We start from the raw sequence: 23,837 nt of genomic DNA on the forward strand, positions 1-23,837 counted from the left end.
GTTCCATAGGAAATCATGGAGCTTTAGAATTTGCTTCAACCGATTATACTCCCTTCCACAAAACCAACACTCACAGTGATGCAGAATGAAATAGGTATTTTTGATCTTAACTTGGTCAACCTTAGGACTGATTTTTTTATTGGGGAAAATGGGGAATCATCCATGAAATATGTCAGAAGGAAGGCAGGGTAAATCATCTGATCCTCAGAGGATAAGAGAAAGCACAACTATTTCTAGGTCACTAAGCTTCTAAGTGGCAGAGACAGTATTAAAACTGAGATTCATCAAACATTACCTTTGTTACAATCACTGACCCAGTGGTTTTCAAACTATTTTTAACAACTGTCTTTCTTATTAAATTAGACCGTGCCAAGTTCAATCATATTAAAAATTGAAGTTGGGGTGAGGAGTACTCCATTTATTTCTGTTCCTACACCAAACCCCACCCATCCCTAACCTCCACAGTTATCTTCAAGGCACTTCTACAGAGCAACCCATAACCTATTCTAAAAGGGTTTTAAAGTCACTACATTTAAGATGTTAGATGCTCCATTAATATATAATTTTTTTTCCTGTGGACATATTATTAATAATGGTCATTTGCATGATTACATTAGACTGAATTAGCTTATTAGTTGGTTAACTGAAATCAAAGAAAACAATTAAGTGTTCATTATTCCTTGATAACAATCAAACTGTTCTGAAATATGTGTGAAAATTTTGATTGGGTAGTGAGGACTAAATGATGGAGTTACTTTCCTCAAAAAAGTACATAGACCTAAAAGCCCACTGCAAGGGTAAACAAAGTGAAGCTGCATGATAAAACACAATCAGAAAATTAGTAATAAGTAATTATAAAGCAGTTTTTCTCTAGTGTTTCACTTACGTTTTCTTTTAGGTCAAAATATTACAAAATATGGTCAAGTATGGTAAGTGTCATAGCTTTAGGAAGTGTGAAATATAAAAACTTAGAAGTGGGTGATAGCAGTTTTCCAGGTAAACTCATTGGGAAGATATTCATAGATGTAGTGGTATATAATCTGGGCTAAGTAGAACAGAGGCAGAATTGGAATAGGTGGGGTACAGAATAGATATATCAAGACAAGAATGATTATTCTTTCTCTTGCCTCTCATAATTCTCGAACTTTCCTATAATACGCTATTTACTTTAGATAATAGTGTTTCTAATATTTTATTACCTCTGAAACTACAAAGAAAATCTTAACAATCTTATCATTTCACTCTGTTTTCTTACCTCAATAATTTATTAAAATTATCAATTTAAATATTCTTGGCATTCTGTTTCTTTTTTTTTTCTTTTAGTTTAATAGACTTTATTCCTTTAGTTGAACAACCTCTACACACAAAATAGATGATTTAAGATATTTGAGTGGAAAGGAATTTAGGTCTCAAAGAGGTTTTATGAGTCTGCTACATGTTTTCTGGAAATTATTTAACTGAGACTTTTAAGACCCCAGAAAAAAATAGAAAAATTGGTTTAAGGAAACAGCAATTAGATTTTGGAATCAAACTACCTACCAATTCTTTAAGTTAGCAAACCCAGAATTGGAAATTGGGGCAATTCCTCTTCTGTGTTTCCTACACACTCTAATTCACTCTGGGAAACAGAAGCCTAGTCTATGCTTTACATTAAGGTGAATACAACTGACAGTCTGGAAATTTTGTGGAAGTATTTTGAGGGTAGTTTTGAGTAGGGATGAAAAAAATAACTAGACAATGCATAAGGTTAGATTGCAAACCATGAACCTGTATTGACATCAACTACGTAACTTTTCTCAATACCCTTATGAGAAGAATAAATAACGTAGGTTGACCCAAGATGACTTTTAAGACTGATTGAACTAAGCCAATGAAGTGCTTTTAAACAGGGTTCATAATGGTCACAAATTAACATTACGACCTTAAGGCTAATAATTCTAATTTACTTTATATTCAATTTTCTTCAGTTTCAACACAGACCAGTGTTATTACCATTACTACTTTGCACGGAATTCAGTATTCCACAGCCTTCAGAGACATGGGATTGAACGAGGAAGCCTCCACCTTTAGTGAACTGAACTTCACTAGTGTTGTGGAGACCAAGCCAACTTTGTACAGGTTAAGCAGGATTTGTTTCATTTGTAAGAGAACCCCTTGCAACATGATTGTTCAATTTTCCTAACAATGGTGGCATTCTTTTAAACTTTTCTCCTTTCAGAACCAGCAGTTATGTAAACAGAATGTTGGATTAAATCTAAAAATATGAGAGCCGCATAGTCAACTTTCATTTTTCTGCATGATTCTGAGAATGGATTAGGACATCCTTCGCAATTTCCAAGCAAAATTCAACTTTACAATGTTTGTCCTTGCCAAACTTCAAAAAACAGCCCCTTGAGAATAAACCAACAGAGCACGGCATTCCCTCAATAAAGCTGTAGGTTTCATCACATGCACCAACAAACCTACGTGGCTAGTTCTGCACTCCTTTCACAGAATTTATTTTACACCTGTTATAACCACACAGCATTTTAAAAACTGACATATCAACTCCCTAAGATAAAGCAAAGACAAAATTATTTATCTTAGGAGAAACAAGATACACTATCATTTAGTCTTCAAACATTGCACTTTAACTTTCATAATTTGACAATGCATTCATGAAAACAATCTGCAGACAACTAGTTTTAACACACAAATTAAAGAACACTTTTAAGCAAACATGACTGGCCTAAATTGTTTATTAGGTAAGAATTTTACAAACATTACTCACATTAGCAGTAACGGTGGAGCTGGAGAGTATTGGGCCTTCTCCAAGCTGCACGGTGAGAACCATCAATAATATGGTGGAACTTGTGGCCCTTTCCAAGGCCACGGCTCTTGCCGCCTGCAGACGTCAGCCCGCGCATCTCCCTGTGCTTGTGGACTGGTTTGGTGATCCACTGGGTGTCAGGATTCCGTCTGATGGCCTTATGGAATGGGTCAATGAGGATAACCTCAAAGAATTTGTATGTGGAATCTTCACCAACCCAGTAAGAATTCAGGACTCTCAGAGCCCCAAAGGCGTCCAGCTGGCTCCTCGGCAACAGACTGAAGGCTTCGAGCAAACTTTAGCTGGTTAACACCGTGATGGACAGGCTTGCCATAGGTGGCACCCTTAGGAACTGGGCGTTTGCGGCCACCACAGCGCACACGAATCCGATATATGACATACCCTTGCTTAGCTTTGTATCCCAGCCTGCGCGCTTTATCCGGTGGGGTGGGGTGGGGGGCCCTGTGGAGCGCAGAGAGCTGGCGGTACTGCCAGCAGCGCACCCTGAGAAGAAACCGCATTACGTTGGACTGCTTCTTCCTCCATAGCTCCTGGATGTACTTGTAAGCGCCCATCTTGGCTTACCTGATGCCTGAGGTGAGACGGAAAGACATTCTGTTTCTTAAAGCAAAAAAAATTATCAAGGCACAGAGGTGAAACTGATCATATGGTAAAACCTCGTAAAATGTATCCCCCTCCTCAGTCCTAACATTTGGAAGGTAACCTATCCAGTCACAAATCTCCTTGATTGTGCTTCCTCTAGGAAACAGAATGACACAGAAACTGCCAATAAATTGGAATGAACCTCCCTGATTACTTGTCACTGGCGTCACCACTGCAGCTTCTAAACTCACCTAAGTAAATCGGTACTGTGTTTTCAATATTTAGCTTCTGAAAGTCGTAGATGGGATATTCTCTTGTGACTTAGATGCTGTCCAGTCATCTGCAAAGAGAAGGGATCAATTCTTCATGGGTGAGTTTGTCTCCAATCCATTACTGGAAAATTTCCTGACCCTTCTCATATCTTTCCAATATGACCTTTGTAATTTCCTTGTCACTCTCTCACACATATTTACTCAACCCAGGAGATTCTAAGGCATTACTGATTACAAAATAGTTTCACCAACATTGTCCCATACATGACATTTCTATGATTAATTCCAAGAGACTAGCACAAAAAATAAATAATACAAGCAGCCATGTACACCTGGGGGATGAGAGCTTCCAAAAATTATTTATCCTGGTACACTCTACCACTCTGTGAATTTCTCTAAGGCATGAATTTCTCCCTATTGGCTGTATCACCTAGCTCCATTTCAGTCAAGCAATGAATAAGTATGTGTTTAGTGAATGACTTTGGGTTTTTTGAGCAAATATTGAAAGAAACAGCTCATTTGCTAGTTCATAGGTTACCATGTGCTGATATTTATGTTAAAGTTGTGCTATGGATTGATGAATTTATTTAGTCTTATTTAAAAATAAGACTAATATATGACTAGTATATAATCCAATTATTAGAAATTGTTTGAGAAACATACTTCATTCAAGTTCCCCAAATGCCCGGAATACAATGCAAAATATGCCAAAATTTCAACTGCTTTTTCTGATGGGAACATTATGAAGTATATTATTAACTATATTTTAAAAAATATCATGTAAAATAATCACGCAATACTCTTCAAAAGAGAGCAATGAAAGTTGAGGCAAAAATTGTGCCTGATTTGAAATCACTTGCTATAGGGAGATATTTGAGATTACCTATAGATAAGTATCAGTGAATATTAACAAGATGGATGGGTGGTTGCTTGAAAAAATGCATAAATAAAAACTTATAGGAAGTGTAATAGGTTGAAAACTTTTAGCACTTTCAGCTAGAAGGATGCATGTAATTACGAGAAGAATACAACATTTGGGGTAAGCTAAATTCCAGGTTATTAAATATTCTTTAGCATTTCATGCAGCATGTGACAGACTTGCAAGACAAGGATAGAACAAGGTGGCTTTTCTCCTTTTTCTACTCATTTTTCTTCTGCTCTTCCCTTTGTCTTCATCTCTTCTTTCTTTATCTCTTAAGCCCATCTGTGACTATTACCAATTTTTCAAAATAAGCAAAAAATCACACAGATGAATTGGAAATATGTTTGAGAATAGTGAACAAAACCATTTTAATCAAGGGGGTGGGATATCTTCAAACAGTTAATTTAAATGCTAAAGCCCTGAATAAGCAAATTTGAGGGATAAATTGAAGGACAAGAATCCTACAAACATAGCCATAATGTATATATTTTTATTTACATATTGTTAATTTTTCTTCTTCCTTCCTAAAAAGAAAAATCACTAAGAAAAAAGTGAGCACAGATGGACCTACAAGAGTACAGGGACATATCAAAAGCAATGACTTCAACCCTTAATTTTCTTTGAGATTTAATAATTTTCTGATAAATTCATATAAAATTTTCATTGTACTCCATAATACATTGATTTGTTTTAATGTAAAAATAGTGTTTTTGTGTCAAAATCTTTGAGCTTTCTTGGTAACTTAGTAAAAAATAATCATATTTCTTTATTTTCATTTTCCTGCAGCTTTCATATATTCCATACATCTTGTCACATGATAGGTATGTAGTAGGCCAATTGGAGAGGAATTATGACTTTATAATATATGTTTAAAGTACTTTAAAGAGTAGAAAATGAATGAGGTTTTGATTATCATGTGGTACTAAAAATTAAAATATGAACATCAGCCCTTATATAAAAGTATTTGATGCAATTGCTGAGATAAGGAACAAAGAATGTGGACATGGGATAGAATCAATAATTTGAGCAAAATGAATGTGAGATAATAAAGGCTCTTCTTCCTATGGTAAATTTATAATCATGAAGTTATCCCCTGAAACCTAGGCCATGATATTAACATTTCACTGAGGTCCTTTTTTTTTTTTTTTTTTAATTATTCTATTAAGGAATAAGTGATTGGCAAAGAGTCTATACTAATATACTGGTATTCACGGTTTGTGCTTTCAGGGATCCTTCAAGCATGTAACAATCAGATAAATCTATATGATTTGGAATAGTTTGCATTGGATTTTGTTGAAATGATTTTCTTCTGTTATTTTAAGTCATCAGTGGTTTTAGCAAAATCAATAAGTAAAATCAAACAAAGATATGGGGACACATCCTTGTGTAAAGCATTTTTCAGAAGAAATTTGTCAATTGGTTAATTGTATATAAGGAAAGATAACAGCCACATATCTTTTTTCACACACACATACACAAACACACACTACCTTTTCCTATATGTATGACTGTCTATAGTTGATAGATGTAGATGTATATGTACAGACATAAATATTTTTTCCAGGGGCCATTACTCAGTTTTGGCAAATATCATGGCTGCTGATCAAAAAAGAAAAAAAGTTCATGTTCCATGGGCACTTTTGGTCTCTACTTAGACACATTTTGACAATATATTCCATCTTCACTCAAAAACGTATTCTTACAACTAAAAGTTTGATCAAGTCCTATATCCTATATATGCTGTCCTTTGAAGTTATTATCCAGCTTCTCTTATTACTTTTATTTTAAAATTCTAAAAATCATAATATATAGTCAATGCTTCCATCTTCTCATCAAATGTTTCTAACTATATGTAGACTTTTCCAAGCTAACTAATCTAACTGTAGACTTTTCTAATCTACTGACTTTTTTTTTTCAAATGTTAATGTTTACCTCATGTCAAATCTAGTCCTACTTTATATTTTGAAACTGCTAGCCATAAATCTTCCTTTCCTAGTCCCATTGGAAGGAATTTTTATAGTTTTTTATCTATATTTTCCCATATCTATTACTATAAACTGGATTTCTTTATTAGGAATTATTTGAAGCTTGGACTCGGAAGTTGGACCAGGGTTGAATATCTGCATGTACACTCACTAGCTTTGCAACCTTGTTATTTAACCATTCTACACTTGCTTTCTTCATTTGATAAATAGGGATGATCATAGTATTTACCACACAGTATTTGATATGTGTAAATACCCGGAATTCTGTCTGGCACCTAGAAAGAATAATACGAGTGTTAGCTACTGTTTTTCTCCGAAAATAAGACTTAACAGGAAAATAAGCCCTAGCATGATTTTTCAGGATGACATCCCCTGAACATAAGCCCTAATGCATCTTTTGGAGCAAAAAATAACATAAGACCTGGTCTTATTTTCGGGGAAACACGGTATCACTATTTCCATAAACTCACTAGGGTATCTTTGTAAGTAAAAATCTGAAGAAATTTGCTTTTCACTGACTTGTGTTTGTGTGTCTTTTCTTTTAAGCGTAAGCATGGAATGACTTACATGCTATCAGAAAAGTAATGGGAAGAGGGCCAAGTGAGGAACAGAAGGAGCAGAAAAAGAAAACATAGTTTTTATTAGTGATGTGCCAGCTGTGTAGCTGGAATGGCAGTTTATACAAACTGTTGACTTCTCTTGCACTTTGCAGTTAGTTGTTGAGCAAGACAGGCTTTTAAGACAGCGCTCCTTAGCAAAGTCTTTCAAGGGCCCTGCCTACCATAACTCGGTCACATTCTTGTTACACTGTCATTCTCTAGTGTCTAGTGTTGTGTCCTTATCTACATGGTGGAAGAGGACTCATGGCCTTATCTGTCATCCATCCCCCCAGGAAGAATTATGGAGGAAATTGAAGATGAATGTCCTTAAGAAGTCACACACATTTCTTCTAGCAGATTCCACAAGATGGGCCTAAGTCAATGACACATTTATCTGCAGGAGAAGCTAGGAAATGCTCTCTAACTAGGTAGCCATATACCTCGATTAAACTTGGAGGGTTTACCTTACTGTAAGGTAACACAAAACAAAACAAAACAAAATTCATGCTGATGGTAGCAATGTTTGCTACAGTATTTAAAAATTTATCCAATGAAAATTACTTTAGTAATTGTTCATCCTGTAATTTACAAATGTGTTTCCCTGTGTCGTATACAGGAAAGATGACAAAGAGGTTATAATTGTAAAATAGTCTCTCATCTATCCCATATTGTTTTTGCAACAATAATACTTATGTGATATTTGTAAAACCTGTATCTCTATGACACTGTTGACTCTAAGTTTTATTATATTGCATTTATACATGCAAAATGTATCCACTTGACGATAGTGTATTTCAGAATCATAGTCATTCAAAATTTTTCTTTAAATCCTTCCGATACTCAAGGTTGCTAATATGGCACCCTGTTTTCTTCTATATAAGTCTAGTTGGATTTAAATTAATTTTGCTTGGAATCAGATATACCAGAATTAGAGTTCTGCAAATTACTGTGTGAACTTTTGATAAGATAAACTTTCTCTAGGAAAATTTTATAACCTTTTCAATGGGCTATTATTATCTCCAGATTGTTCTGAAAATAAAATATATTCAAGAACATATAGAATCTGAACACAGCAGTTGGTACTCAATAAATATTAGTTCTGTTCCTCTTCATCATTTCTCCTATTTATGAGTCAAGAAGAATTATTTCCATTTTCTAAGCAGAGAATTGGAAATGGAAAGATTACATGGAACTGTTGAATGCATGTTTCCCTGTGTCACCACACTAACAAGATCTTAGTGTCCATCATCCTTCATTTCCAAAGTCATTCATGAAGCCTTTCTAAATCTCTTAAATTGTATCTGCTTATTTTGCTTTCCACGGGTCTGGAAGCACCAAGGAGTCCCATTTTTTATGTGGAAAAGAAAACACAAAGAAAGAAATACATTTTAAACCTCCTTTTTGTCTGAAATATTCTACTTCAGCTAACTAACTTCACCACTATGTAAGTAATTTTTTTATTTGATTAACTACCATATCCACTTTCACAATTGGGAATTTCAAGGCAAATGCATAGAAATTTCCACATCTAGAAAGTCAAACATCTGACATCTATAATCTGTCCATACTAATCACCATAGTGAACTGTGGAAATTTGAATTTCCAAAATATTTCAATAATAATTAACACCATGTGTTACTAATAAAAATGTGTAGAACAATATTGATATAGACATGCTATGATAGCCTAACTACATATATTATTTTATGTTGTAAGTGTATATTTTTTTCATTTTATTGAAAAACTTTGCTACTCAGCTAAAGGGTTTATTAAAACACAAGTAATCACCGTTGCATATTAGAGATTCAATATTCAATTGGTTGTGTTCATTAGTATGTGATTTATATAAACACTAATAATTCTATATTGGCTTAGCTCTAAAATGGAAAAGAATAGGGTTTTTCTTTTTTAATAAAAAAATGAGCCCGCAAATGTTTCATTGAACATGTAGTTCTATGTATCCAGTAATGTTACAAGTGAATTACATTTTCTAAATTCTATCTTGCTGAAACAAGCCTAAAGGATGAGAAGTAGTACCTGTGCAATATCATGTAATGAAATGAAAATAGTGAAATGTTCTTTAGAAATACTGGACTGTAGAATCACGTATTTCTTGAAAGCCAAGTTCAAAATTTCGGTGAAAATTACTGGGACAAAAAATTACCTCTGAATGTTATTTAAATAGTCTATAACATATACTATAGATAGAAATGTATATACCGTGTTTCTTATTTTACTGTAAGACTGGGTCTTATGTTAATTTTTGCTCTAAAAGATGCATTAGAGCTGATGGACTGGCTAGGTCTTCTTTTTGGGGAAACACGGTAGTATGTTTTATGGGAAAAATTATTTATAAAACATCTGAGCTGGAGAATAGGACAAATGAAAAAAATCACTATGTCCATATACCTGTTCTTTCAAACCATTTTGATTTTATGATTACTATTAAAAATTACTATGTAAAAGTATATTGACTACTAAGCACTTTTCTAAGTACTTTAAATGTATTCAATCCATCCTTACTAAATACAATGAAATACTCTTATGGTTAAATAATGCTCATAACATTATTATCAAATGCCTAATTTTGAAGAAACGTTTCTGATATATGTTTACCTACAGGGTTTACTAGATTTTGCTTTTATGTTATTTCTAAAATCTATGTTGGTTTACACAGATTGTTTAATTCAAAACTTAGACAAGTTTTACGATATATTTCATATTTACACAAAATGATTCTTACACCTAAAAGCTTGATCAAGTCCTATATCCTACTTTATGCTTTCCTTTGAAGTTATTATCCAGCTTCTCTTATTACTTTTATTTTAAAATTCTAAAAATTTTAATCTATATTCAATGCCTCTACCTTGTTTTTGTATTTGTGTGTGTGTGTGTGTGTGTGTGTGTGTGTGTGTGTGCGCGCACGCACATGTGTGTATATATAAAAAGGTTAAATTTGTGCTGGTGAGATTTAAATGGGTCACTGATATGAGTTTCTTAAATGTATTGGATAGTTTAGAAACTAAGTGTGCATAGAATGATCTTTCTCTCCCTTTCTCTCTATGTCAAGTGTCTGACTCCTTATGTATTGTTATGAATTCAAATGCTTTTATTATTTAATGACTACTATAAATATTTATTGTGATTCTCAAATTGCACCAAATGTGACCAATAGGAGCTCTTTCAAGCTGTGCTCATTTTTCTTTTTTTTTTTTTTACCTGATTCCATTAGTCTTTGAATGCTACATGCATAACAAAATACATCAGTCTTATTTGTGTTTTTCCTGCCATAGAACTATATTCAGCTATTTCTTCAAGTAATTCTAGTTTTTTTAATTGGTAAATGGTAGTTGCAAACCCAGACCTGGGTACTAGGTATTCTAAGGGCTTTTTGTGTGTTATTGCTTTTAGATCTTTTCAGCACACAGATGTAGGACATATTTTTTTAAATAAATTTTATATTTTGGAATACTTTTAAGTTTACAGAACGATTGCAAAGAGAGTAAAGTTTTCCTAAACTCTACACTTGGTTTCCTTTATAATTAACATATAACATTTGTATGATACATTTGTTATAATTAACCAATATTGAAACATTAATTAAAGTTCTCTTATTATTCAGATTTTTTGGACATTGGTTTTCCTGGTTCTCAGACATTTGGACTTGGACTGAAACCTACACCACCTACTCCCTTGGTTCTAGGAGCTTTGGGTGGGACTAGAACTAAACCACCGGCTTTCCTGGACCTCCAGCTTGATGGTAGATGGTGAGACTTCTCAACCTCCATAACTGCTCAAGCCAGTCCCTCATAATTAGCTCTACAATTTTATTGGTCCTGTTTCTCTTGAGAACCCTCACTATATAGGTATACTCATTGCTACTGGGGTACCTTTGCCTCTAGTCCTCCTTAGCTGCCAGAGCAAGAAATGTATGTGTGTGTATACTAACCCGTGTATATACACATTTCTGTAAATATCTCTCTATATAACCAGATGTATCTATATTAATCTAAATATGCGTTCATACTAATGTTGCCCATGCTAATTTATTATCACGTCTTTCATTTTTGTTTCTTTCTCTTGCTTATATCTAAACTTCCACTACCACAGTAATAAAACTGTCTTCCACCATCCACCTTCCCTTTGCTTAATTCCAGTAGACATATGCAAAAGTATCAGAATTGTTAACCTTATGGGTTCAATGCTATGTACAGTTTCTTTTTCGATAACTTTTATAGTCTCCCTCATTTACAAAGTTATTAGCTCAGCACTTATTTTCCCCACCCCATCTATTGAGGTCGTGTCATATATTTGTAATAGAGTTCAGTTGCTTTGTCATATCCTGCATTCTATTCTGATATCCACTGACCTTCTAAATTATTATTATTTTTTTAAAAATTTGAGCATTAAAGTTCAAACTTTCTGCTGTGTTCTTCAATGGATTTTAACAAATGGATATTGTCATTTATCCACAAATATAGTATCATACTTAATAAATTAACATTCCTAAAAACTCCCTTGTGTTTCATCTAATCAACCTCACCTACTTGCTTTCCCCCAAATCCCTGGCAACTTATCATATCCTTATTGTCTTTATAGTTTTGGCTTTTCCACAATGTCATATAATTGGAATCACAAACTGACTGGCTTTTTTTTTTTTTTTTTACTTGTAACTATCCATTTACAATCCAAAAATGTGTTTTTGTGGAATAATTGATCATGTTTTTATCACTGAATAATATTCTATGTTATGGATGTACCACAATGGATTATCATTTGAACCTATTGAAGGGTAACTTTTATTTCTGGTGACTCTGAATAAAGCTGCTATAAACATTTGCATGTAGGTTTTTATGTAGACATAACTTTTCAAATCAGTTGGGTAAACAAGGAATGTATGCAATTAATGGATCACATGGTAAGAGTATATTTAGTTTTATAAGAAACTTCTGAAATCTCCCAAAGAGGTTTTACTGTTGTGCAGTCCACCAGCAATGAGTGAGAGGAACTGTTCTGGGTCTTCACCAGCAATGGTGTTTTCAGTTTTTTGGATTTTAGCTAAATTAATAGATATATAATGGTATCTTGTTTTAATTTTCAATTCCCTAAGGTATCTCTTTAGATTCTTTATCTACTTCTTTTGCTATTTTTCCTTATTCCTGAATATTGAGACTTCTTTTTATAGTTTAGATATAAATCTTTATTAGATATGAGTGTTTGGAAAATCTTTATCCCAGTCTGATTTTTCTTTCATCCCCTTAACTATCTTTCGCAGACAGAAAGTTTGATAGTCCATCCATTTTTTTGTTTTCTTTTGTAGGTGGTATTTTGGGAGCTTTATCTAAAAATTCATACTCAAATGCAAGGTCAGTTAGATTTTCTCCTAGGCTTTCTCCTAGAAGTTTTGTGGTTTTGCATTTTCTCTTAGGTCTATGATTCATCTTTATTTTTTGTAAAGGTTGTAAATTCTGAGTTTAGATTAATTTCTTACTGTTATTATTATTGTGATTTATTATTATTATTATTATTATTATTATTATTATTATTACTACTATTGTTTTCATTGCTTCATATGCACATCCAAGGTTCCAGCACATTTGTGGCAAAACTGTTTTCTCTGTTGGATTGTCTGCACCTTTGTCAAAGATGAGTTGGCTGTATTTGTGTGGATGTATTTCTAAGCTTCCTATCCTGTCCCATGGAAATACTTGTCTATTGTTTCACTACCCTGTTTCCCCAAAAATAAGACTTAGCCAGACAATCAGCTCTAATGCGTCTTTTGGAGCAAAAATTAATATAAGACCTGGTGTTATATTATATTATTATGTTATATTATATATTAGGCCTGGTCTTATATTAAAATAAGACTGGGTTTTATATTAATTTTTGCTTCAAAAGACTCATTAGAGCTGATGGTCTGGCTAGGTCTTATTTTTGGGGAAACATGGTAATACTATATTGCCTTGATTACTGTTGGAGTAGGTCAATAAGAGGATATGATCACTGGTTGACTCATGAGCTGGACCTCAGCCATCAGAGGCTCCTTACCTACTCGTCTGTCCTTGGAATGTGTATTCTGCCCAGAATTCTCATAGCTAGTGCTGTTTCAAGGACATAGCCTCAAGAGATTAAACTGTTTTTGAGACCATCTGTACTGAATGCATGACTGAACCCAGTTAAGGCCACTACATAGACTTTTAAGATTCCGGTAGGCAGATGTTGAGATCTCCTCATATTGCAGATACCCAAGATAAGCCTCCTGCATAATAAGTGCCCTTGCTTATTAAACCTGCCACCTACTAATCTGGTATGACCTGCGTATTTCTTCTGTTTCTTCTCGCCCTCCAAGTGTGGGGGCCAGTTTCAGATTTCTCCCAGGGAACACCTAAGTTTGTAAGCCAACTACTTCCTTAGCTTTATATTAATTATTGGAATTGGGTAATATGAATTCTGTAAGTCTATTTTTTTCTTCAATATTGTGTTCATTATCCTAGTTCCTTTGCATTTCATATTAACTTAGAATCAATTTGTCAATACCTACAAAATAGCTTCCTGGGATTTTGCTTGGGATTGTATTGAATCTGTAAGTCAAGTTGGGAATAACTGATATTTTAACAATATTGAGTTTTCCAGTCCGTGAACATGAAGTATCTCTCCATTTATTTAGATTTTGTTTGATTTCTTCCATTAGAATTCTATAGTTTTTAAAATAAAGAGTCTATACAATGACTTTTTTATTATCTCAATGATTTTGCCTTTTCCAGAATGTCCTATAGTTAGGATCACTGTAAAAATTCTATTCACATTGGCTTTTTTTCACTTAACAATATGCATGCAAGTTCCCTGCCTGTCTTTTCATAACTTGGTAGCTCATTTCTTATCATTGCTGAAAAACATTCCATTGTATGAATGTGCCACAGTATGTTAGTACATTTACCTATTGAAGGACATCTTTGTTTCTTCTAAGCTTGGGCAATTGTAAATAAATTGCTAGAAACAAACAAAAAGAGTCTATACATAATTTGTTAGATTTATACTTAAGTATTTCTTTTCTTTTTTTTGGAGGGGTGCTCTTGTAACTGGTATTGATTTTAATTTCAAAATCAAATTGTTTATTGTTAATATATAGAAAGTAATTGACTTTTGTATAACTTTGTATCCTGTGGCCTTGCTGTATTGGATTATTAATTCTAAGAATTTCTTTGCTGACTGTGAATTCCTACAAATATTATCATTTGAGAACAAAGAGAGTTTTATTGCTTTCTTCTCAATCTTTATACAATTTATTTTCTTTTCTTGGTCTTATTAGAGTAAGTTGAACTTCCAGTACAATGTTGAATAGGAGTGGTGAGAAAGGATATGCTAAAGTTGTTCTCATCTTTGGGAAGAAAGCAGTGAATGTCTCACCATTAAATATGATGTTCACTCTGTTTTACAGATGTTCTTTATCGAGTTGAGAAAGTTCTGTGATATTTTGATTAAAAATCAGTTTTCTAGTGGAAATGTGTCCCTGACGTATGTCTTTTGTAAGCTTTTTTTTTAATAAATGGAGACACTTTATTATTTATTTATTATTAAAATTTTATTTATTTTAAGTGTGTTTTTCCAGGACTCATCAGCTCCAAGTCAAGTAGTTGTTTCAATCTAGTTGTGCAGGGCGCAGCTCACAGTGGCCCTTGTGGGGATCGAACTGGCATCCTTGGTGTTTTTTGTTACCAGCACCATGTTCTAACCAACTGAGCAATCTGGCAGCACCCTGTAAGCATTTCTTAATGTCCCACCCCCCCACCTCTCCATCCCCTTGCTCCCTGAGACATGAAGGCCAGAGCCCCTAGAGTTGGGGAAATAATACCCTTTCCTGTCCAATAAGACTTTGACGAGGTCCTTTTCTTGGAGAGTAGGCTGTTGTTACGGAGAAAGCTCTAAACCTATTTCACAATGGCTACTTTTCCTCTTCCTCTGAGAGATTCACTGAGGGAGTTTTCTTGGCAGCTCTTTACCACTAGAATCTGGTTGGTTTACTGGAGGTGAATCTCACTGAAGGTTGTGACCTCTCAAGACTCTAGACCTCAAGAGTTTCTCACTCTTTCACATTAGTCTATGTTCATCCACTAGGAATTCATCAAAATTACCTTGTAACTCTCCCCAAAAGATTATGGCTTCAGACATTTTTTTCTCCAGGTAAGGATTCCCAGCTGTGACCCGTTGGGTTTGCATCTCTCTGACTTTCAAAGTGGCTTTTTGCCTTGCAACCTCAGTTCTCTGATGAGTCCAAGATAGCTCATTGATTTTTATTGTGTTCAGCTGTTTCTTGTTGTAAGAAAGTGAGTAAAACTTCCAAATTCTTTACATTTTAGAGCTAAACCAGAAGTTCTTGGATTTATATTTTTTAAAACCTGAGTTTTTATTATTTTCAATTTAAATATTATACAATATTGCAATATTTTGATTTTATATTTATCTTTCTTTTCTTGAATATGAAACATTTTACTAGTAATATTAACTTATTTGTTAGTGTTACCTATGATACTTTCAAAAGATTTTTAAAGTTATAATACTAATATTGTAGCCTAAGATTCCTTGGCAATTTCTTTTACCCCACAAAGCATGTGTAGTAAGAGTACTATATTCAAACTTATTACAAAACAGTTACTGTCTCTTTGCAGTTATGTTAACTAGTGCTGTTCATTTTTCCTTGTATATTGTTAAATTTTAGGCTTCTATTTTATTAAAAATTGATTTTTATATTTTCTGCTATGTGAAATACTGACATGGTTTAAAAATAAAAACTTTTTAAAAGATTATATTTAGAGAAATATGACTTTCATTTACATCACTGTAGAGACCTGTTGCACAGGCAGAAGTCAAGGTCTCCAGTTTTCCTGGGACACTGTGTTCATGAGAGCGAGCCTGCAGGGCCTGCCAGATGATTTCTCCCACAGAACACTCATTGTTTTGCTGTACCTATATAACCTTGCTTCTGCTCTACCTGAGGGCGGATCACTACCCCTCTGGTAGGCTGGCACCGGAGACTCTCCCCAGTCAGTATGTCTCAATAAACCTGTGTCTCGCACTCAGACACTGGTACTGTTGTTTGGGCTCCGGACTTCTCAGGCACAAATCTTGAACAGCTCGGATTCAGTCCAAAAAAATCACCTGTACTCTTTCCTCCTGCCGTCTCCATAACAAATCATTTTCAATATTTTATGATTTACCCTTTTTTGCAAAAATACATATTTTTCATATTGCCCTTTGTATTTTACACAATTTTTAGCCAACTACAAAAAATATCTGCAACCTGAATTTTTAACTAACAATATGTCCTACAAGTAAATCCACACTGAATATATTCCTATTTCTCTCAATAACTAATTAGTATTCTGCTGGATTGTAGTTTGTCCAACTAGATACCTATTATGGGGTTGAAGTTGTGGATTGTTTCTGATTTTGATATAATAAATAGCTATAAAAATACACTTGCACATTGTATTTGTAAAAGTGAATAAAATTCCACTCAGAGGTTATAAGATTTTGAAATCCCTCACAACCTATAAAAATTTCTATTTTCTATATTTTAGCCAACGGAGTATATTGTCAGTCTTTCTGATTTTGCCAATCTGATAAGATAAGTAACATCACTGTACAGTTTTACAACTAGTTATTATTATGTTAAACATAATTTCATGTTCATAAGGACTACTTTTATTTTTTCCTACTATTCATTTCCTCTTGTAATTTTTTTCTATCAAATTGTTCTTTTTTCCTGCCTATTTTTTAGAGTATTTTCTGTAATAGTTATTTTAAGGCTTTTTCTGTAATATCAATGGAAAATATTGTGTTTCAGTTCTTCCATTGGCTATTATTGCCTATTCTCCAATTAATTTTTTATTATTTTTAAATTATTGTACTTATTAATTTCCTTTTATGTATTCTGAGTTTTAAATAGTAGAATGTTCCATGAGCATTCTGTAGCTGCAGTTTCTAGAATCAGAGTGCAAAATTAGATATATCAATAAGAGCCACCTTATTGATTACTATTTAGATTTTTTCATCTTTACTCAATATTGTGCCCGTTTTAGTCTGAGACAAAATACTGTGCTGGAGGTTTATTAAGAAGTGCTCTAGGGTCAATATTTATTGACAGAAATGGAAAGTTACAGAATGGGCCAGAAGAAGTAGTTGGGCTTTCATGCAGTCTCCCCAGAGGCTTCAGCCAGCAAAGCTAAGAGGAACACTGAAGCTGGGATGGCCTTTCAGAGTTGTCTCATGTTACATCGATGGGAATTTAAGCTCTTACATATTCTTGTATTGATTGGTCTCTGGATATAGTCTGTCACCAGAAAGGGAGCTCCAAGACAGTTAACAGAGAGGGTTAACAACTAGGAGTTGGCAGTACTCCTAGGATATTAGGGAAAGGTCTTTTCAATTCTAAAGAGAGTGTCTGGGCAGTTTCTATAGCTTTCTCTTTGTATGTCTTCTAGTATCTGCTCTTTGAAGGTGGCTGCTGATTTTTTAGTGCATGGCTACCAGTAAATGTTATATCTTCATTGCGAATTGTGGTTATTATATTATAAAAATATCTTTATATATGTGTGTGTGTGTGTGTGTGTGTAATGAAATAGTCCGTCCACCTTATTTAAAGTTATTATAACTCCCTTTGTCAGACTCAAAGTTTTCAGTAGTTGTTTGTTTTGTTTAAATTGTCTGATATATTTTGCCCAATGTTTAGTTTTTATCCATTCATAAACTTTGTTTTTAGTGTATTTTTGCATAGAATGTAGAATTATGTTTTGCTTTGTGAGCCATTCTGAAATATTTTCTTCTTTTGAAAGGTGAGTTAAACCAATTTGCACTTATTGATGGAACTTATATGTTTATTGTTAACTCTCTGATACAATTTTATGTTAAAAATACTATGTGTTGTATTTGCCATTTAGGTTTTACTATTATATAAGGCCAAACGTTTTTTCACCAGCTAAAAATATTCTGGTATTTAAAACATTTATACTTCTGTCATAATGGTTACTTTTATCTTAATGCTGTTACCTGACACAAAGCCACTTTTACCCACTCAGGCTTCCACTGTTTGGTTTGTGACTTTTCTATTCTTTAGTGTTCCATTCTTTTGGTATTCTCTTTACTATGTGGATGTCAATGAGATGACCATACTTTTAGTTATTTTGCACGCGCGCGCGCGCGTGTGTGTGTGACAGAGACAGAGAGAGAAAAACAGAGAGTGTGAGAGAGAGCAGTTTAGGGTTTACAAGAAAACTGAAAGTGCAGAGATTTGCTATATATGCCTTGCCCCCACGTATACCTAGCTTGCCCATTATTAACATCCGCTACCACAGTGGTGTATTTTTTATAACTAGTGAGCCTACATTGACACATCATGATCACCCAGAGTCCACAATTTACCTTAGGGATCACTCATGTGTTGTACATTCTGTAATTTAGACAAATGTGTAATTACGTGCATTCATTATTGTAGTAGCATGAAGAGTATTTTTACTGTTCTAAAAATCTATGTTCCACATCTTCATCACCCCTTCCCCACGAACTCCGGGCAAATACTAATCTTTTCACTTTCCTCTATAGTTTTGCCAATTCCAAAATGTCACATAGTAGAATCATATAGTACATAGTCTTTTCTGATTAGCTTTCTTCACTTAGTAATGTTCATTCAAGATTAATACATATGTTTTTTGTGGAGTGATAGCTCATTCCTTTTTAGTGATGAACAATAATCCATTCTCTGAATGTACCACAGTTTATGTATCCGTTAGCCTATTGACGGACATCTTGGTTGTTTCCACATGTTGGCATTTACAAATAAAGCAGCTATAAACACCCATGTGCAGGTTTTTGTGTGAATATAAGTTCTCAGGTTCCTTAGGTTGATATCAAGAAGTATGCCTGCTTGCTCATATGGTAAGACATGTTTACTTTTGTAAGAAATTGCTCAACCGTCTTCCAAAGTGGTATTTCCACCAGCAATGAATGAAAGGTCTTATTATTCCACATTCTCGCCAGCATTGAGTGTTTTCAGTGTTCCGGATTTTGGCCATTCTAATAGATGTGTAGTGTTATTTAATTATTGTTTTAATTTACATTTCCCTGATACCATATGATGTGAAGCATCTTTTCATATTCTTATTGCCATCTGAATATTTTTGATGAAGTATTGGTTGAGGTCTTTGACCCATTTTTAACCATTGTTTGTTTTCTTATTCTTGAGTTTCAAGAACTCTGTGTATATTTTGGATAATACACATTTATTAGTTGTCTTTGCAAATTTTCTACCAGTTTGTGGTTTGTCTTCTATTTTGTGTGTGTGTGTGTGTCTGTGTGTGTGTGTGCTGTCTTTCACGAGTAATGAAGTTTTTCATTTTAATGAAGTGGAACTTATCTGTTATTTCTTTTATGGACCAAGTCCTTGGTGTTGTATCTAAAAGTCATGACCAGAGACAGTGGAAATGTAATGTCTGTGTGTGATGTCAGAGGGGTAGTGGGATATTAATGATAAATGTCTAACTATTACATTGTTTTGTGCACTTGAAACTAATATAAAAAATGTCAAAAAAAAAAAAAAGAAAAGAAAAGGTTAAAGCAATTAGCAGAGGCAATCTCAGATGAGAAGACCCTAGAAAACTAAGTCAGTGAAGCTGTTGAATAAAACATATCATCTTGAAAAATATATATATATATATAAATCAATCAATCAATCAATAAATAAAAGTCATGACCATACCCAAGGTCATCTAGGTTTTTTGCTATGTTATATTCTAGGAGTTTTATAATTTTACATTTTACATTTATATATATGGAAACTTTTCAGATGGGTGTATGGTCTGTTTCTAAATACATTATTATTACTATTATTTTTGCATGTGGATGCCAAGTTTTTCCAGCACCATTTGTTGAAGAAACTATCTTTGCTTCAGTGTGTTAGCTTTGCTCCTTGATCAAAGATCAGTTGACTATAGATATATATGGGGGTCCATTTCTTGGCTGTCTATTCTGTTTCTTAATCTGTTGTCTGTCCTTTCAGCAATACCACACTGTCTTGATTACTGTGGTAGCTTTAGAGTAAGTCTTGAACTCAGGTAGTGTCTTTCCTCTATTATTGTTCTTCATCATTATGTAAATATTTTGGGTGTTTTGCTTCTCCATATAAACTTTGGAATCACTTTATCAACATCTATAAAATAACTTGCTAGATTTCGATAGATCTACTTGGGAAGAACTGACATTTTGACAACTGTGAGTCTTTCTTTCCATGGAACATGGACTATCTTTCTATTCTGTTCTTTGGTTTCATTCATCAGAGTTTTGTAATTTCCCCATAAAGATTGTGTATATCTTTGCTAGATTTATGCTTAAATCTATTTTATTTTTTTATTTTTTGTGGGTGCTAGCTAAGTAAATTGTTATTGGTTTTTTAATTTCAAATTCCACTCATTTATTGATACTAGGAAGGAAATAAATTGACTTCTGTGCATTAACTTTGTTTCCTAAAAAATAGCTACAATCACTATTTAATTCTAGGTTATTTTTTATTTATTTTCTTGGATTTTCTACATAGACAATTATGGCATCTGCAAATAAAGGCAGTTTCATGTCTTCTTTTCTAATCTATTTACTTTTTCTTTCCTTTCCCTGCCTTATTGTACTAGCAAAGACTTTTAGTACAATGTTGAAAAGGAGTAGTGAGAGGGGGGCATCCTTGAATTGTACCTGATCTTAGTGGGAAAGCTTTAAGTTTCTCAGCATTAAGTGTGATTTTTAGCTGTCAGATTTTTGTGAATATGCTTTATAAAGTTGAGAAAGTTTCCCTCTGTTCCTAGTTTATTGATCATTTTTATTGTGAATGGGTGTTAGACTTTGTCAAATGTTTTTTTCTGTTTTTGTTGATATGATCATGTGCTTTTTCTTCTTTAGCTTGTTGATGTTGTGCATCGCGTTAATTAATTTTCAAATGTTAAACCTGCTTTGCATATCTGGGATAAATCCCACTTAATTGTGGCATATAATTGTACTTATACATGGTTGGATATGATTTGCTAATATTTTGTTGAGGATTTTTGCATCTATGTTCATGAGAAGTATTGGTCTGTAGTTAGTCTTCTTGTAATGTCTTTGTCTGCTTTTAGTATTAGTACAATGTTGGCATCATGGACTGAGATAGGAGATATTTTTTCTGCTCTATCTTCTGAAAGAGATTGTGGCGAATTGGTATAATTCTATCCTTATGTGTGTTGTTTTTTGTTTGTTTGTTTGTTTTTGTTGTTGTTTTTAACCACCAGTGAGCCTATTTGGGCCTGGTATTTTGTTTTGGAAGGTTACTAATTATTGATTCATTTTTTTTAAAATAGATATATGCTTACTCAGATTGTATATTTATTCACGTGTGAGTTTTGGCAAATTATATCTGTCAAGGAATTGGTCCATTTCTTCTTGATTATCAAAGTTTTCAGCATTGAGTCATTCGTAACATTTCTTTATTATACTTTTAAATTCTGTGGGATCAGTAGTGTTGTCCTCTTGTTTATTTTTCATGTTGGTAATTTGTATACCCTCCTTTTTCTTCATTAACTTGACTAGAGACTTATCTATTATACTGATCTTTCCAGTAAACAAGCTTTTGATTTTGTTGGTTTTTCTCTAATGCCATTGAATAAAATTTTATGTTTCATTGACATCTGTTTACTTTTTATTATTTGTGATCTTGTGCTTGCCTTGGTTTTAATTTGTTTTTCTTTTTCTAATTCTAAGGGAATCTTAGATGGTTGGTTTTAGATATTTCTTGTTAACTAATTTATATATTCAATGCTATAAATCTACTTTTAGGCACTGCTTTCATTTAAACCCCAAAAGTTTGGTAAGTTGTATTTTGCATTTCCTTCAGTTAAGTTTTAATTTCTTGATATTTCTTCTTTGAGCCATGTGTTACTTAAAAGTATGTTGTTTAATCCTCAAGTATTTTGGTATTTTCCATGTATATTAGTTATTGTTTTCTACTTAATTCCATTGTGGTCTGAGAAGAGACATTTTATGATTTCTATTATTTTAAATCTGTTAAGGTGTATTTTATGGTCCAGAATGTGGTCTATCTTCTTAGGAAATGTTCCATATGAACTTGAGGATAATATGCATTCTGATGCAGTTGTATGAACTAGTCTGTAAATGCCCATTATATCCAGTTGGTTGATGGTGTGGTTAAGTTTAGCTATGTCCATACTGATATTCTGCATACTGGATCTGTCCATTTCTGATAGAAGGAGTTAAAGTCTCCACTGCAGTAATAGATTCATCTGTTCTTTCTTGTAGTTCTAAATGTTCAGTTTTTGCTTCACATATTTTGACACTTACTTGTTAGGCACATATACCTCAAAGGTTTTTATGTGTTTTTGAAAATTTGACCTCTTCATCATTATATAATGCCCTACTCTTTCTCTGATAAATTTCCTTTCTTTGAAGTCTATTCTATTTGAAATTAATATAGATACTGCCACTTTCTTTTGATTAGTGTTAGTATGGTACATCTTTCTCCATTCATTTGCTTTTAATCTATATGTGTCTTTATATTTAATAGTGGTTTTCTTGTAGAGAACATATAGTTGTTGTGGTTTTTTTTTGGGGGGGCATTCTTATAATCTATGTCCCTTAATTGGTCCATGTAGACCACTGATGTTCAAAAAAATCATTGACAGTTGGATTCATATCTATAATATTTGTTAGTGTTCTATTTGTTGCCTTAGCTTTAGTTTTTATTTTTTTCCCTGTATTTGTCTTCCAATCTGTTTATGCCTTTTGTAGTTTTAATTGAGCATTTAATGTGATTCCATATTTGTTTCTTTCTTAACATACATGTTACAGTTCTTTTTCTACCTGTTTTAGTGAATATCCTATAGTATGTGATATACATTTACAATTAATCCAAGTACACTTTTAAATAACACTATACTACCTTGCCAGTAATATAAGTACCTTGTATTAGCAAGATGATCCTAATTCTTCCTTCCCATCCTTTGTATATATTGATGTTATTTATTTCACATTTCACTTATGTGTACACATATATAATCATATATAAATACATATATGCATACATAATTTAATACACCCTACCTTTATTTCTTTTTCTGTTATTTTTGAATAAACTGTTATCTGTTAAATCAACAAAGAATGAAAAATAAAAGTTTTTATATATCTTCATTTAGTCTCTAATGTTCTGTATTTATATCTATATCTAACATATATAATTTTATTTTGTTCTAAAGAAAAATTTTAAAGCATTTTCTGCAATGCACATCTACTTGCTACAAATTTCTTCAATTTTTGGTTGTCTATGTGTTTAATTCTCCTTCATTTTTGAAGAATAATTTCACAGGGTACAAAATTCTACATAGGTGGATTTTTTTTTCCTCTCAGTATTTTCAATATTTCTCTCCACCTTCTTCTTGCTTACATTTTCCCCCCTTGTGGAGAAGCTGGATGTAATGCTTATCTTTGTTTCTCTATAGATGAGGTGTTGTTTGTTTGTTTGTTTGCTTGTTTGTTTGTTTTTCCCCTACATTTATTTCTTTTCCGAATTTTTTTTTAATCTTTATTTTTCAACATTTTGAAAATAGTAAGTGTAGGTGT

The 23,837-nt window shown here is 33.2% G+C and overlaps 1 pseudogene; it reads right to left on the reverse strand.

Moving 5' to 3' along the window:
- Positions 1-2,756: 2,756 nt before the first annotated feature.
- LOC141571335 (large ribosomal subunit protein eL15-like) lies at positions 2,757-3,401 on the reverse strand (annotated as a pseudogene).
- Positions 3,402-23,837: the final 20,436 nt, after the last annotated feature.

Source organism: Rhinolophus sinicus, linkage group LG04, assembly GCF_036562045.2.
Source record: "Rhinolophus sinicus isolate RSC01 linkage group LG04, ASM3656204v1, whole genome shotgun sequence".
NCBI lineage: Eukaryota > Metazoa > Chordata > Mammalia > Chiroptera > Rhinolophidae > Rhinolophus > Rhinolophus sinicus.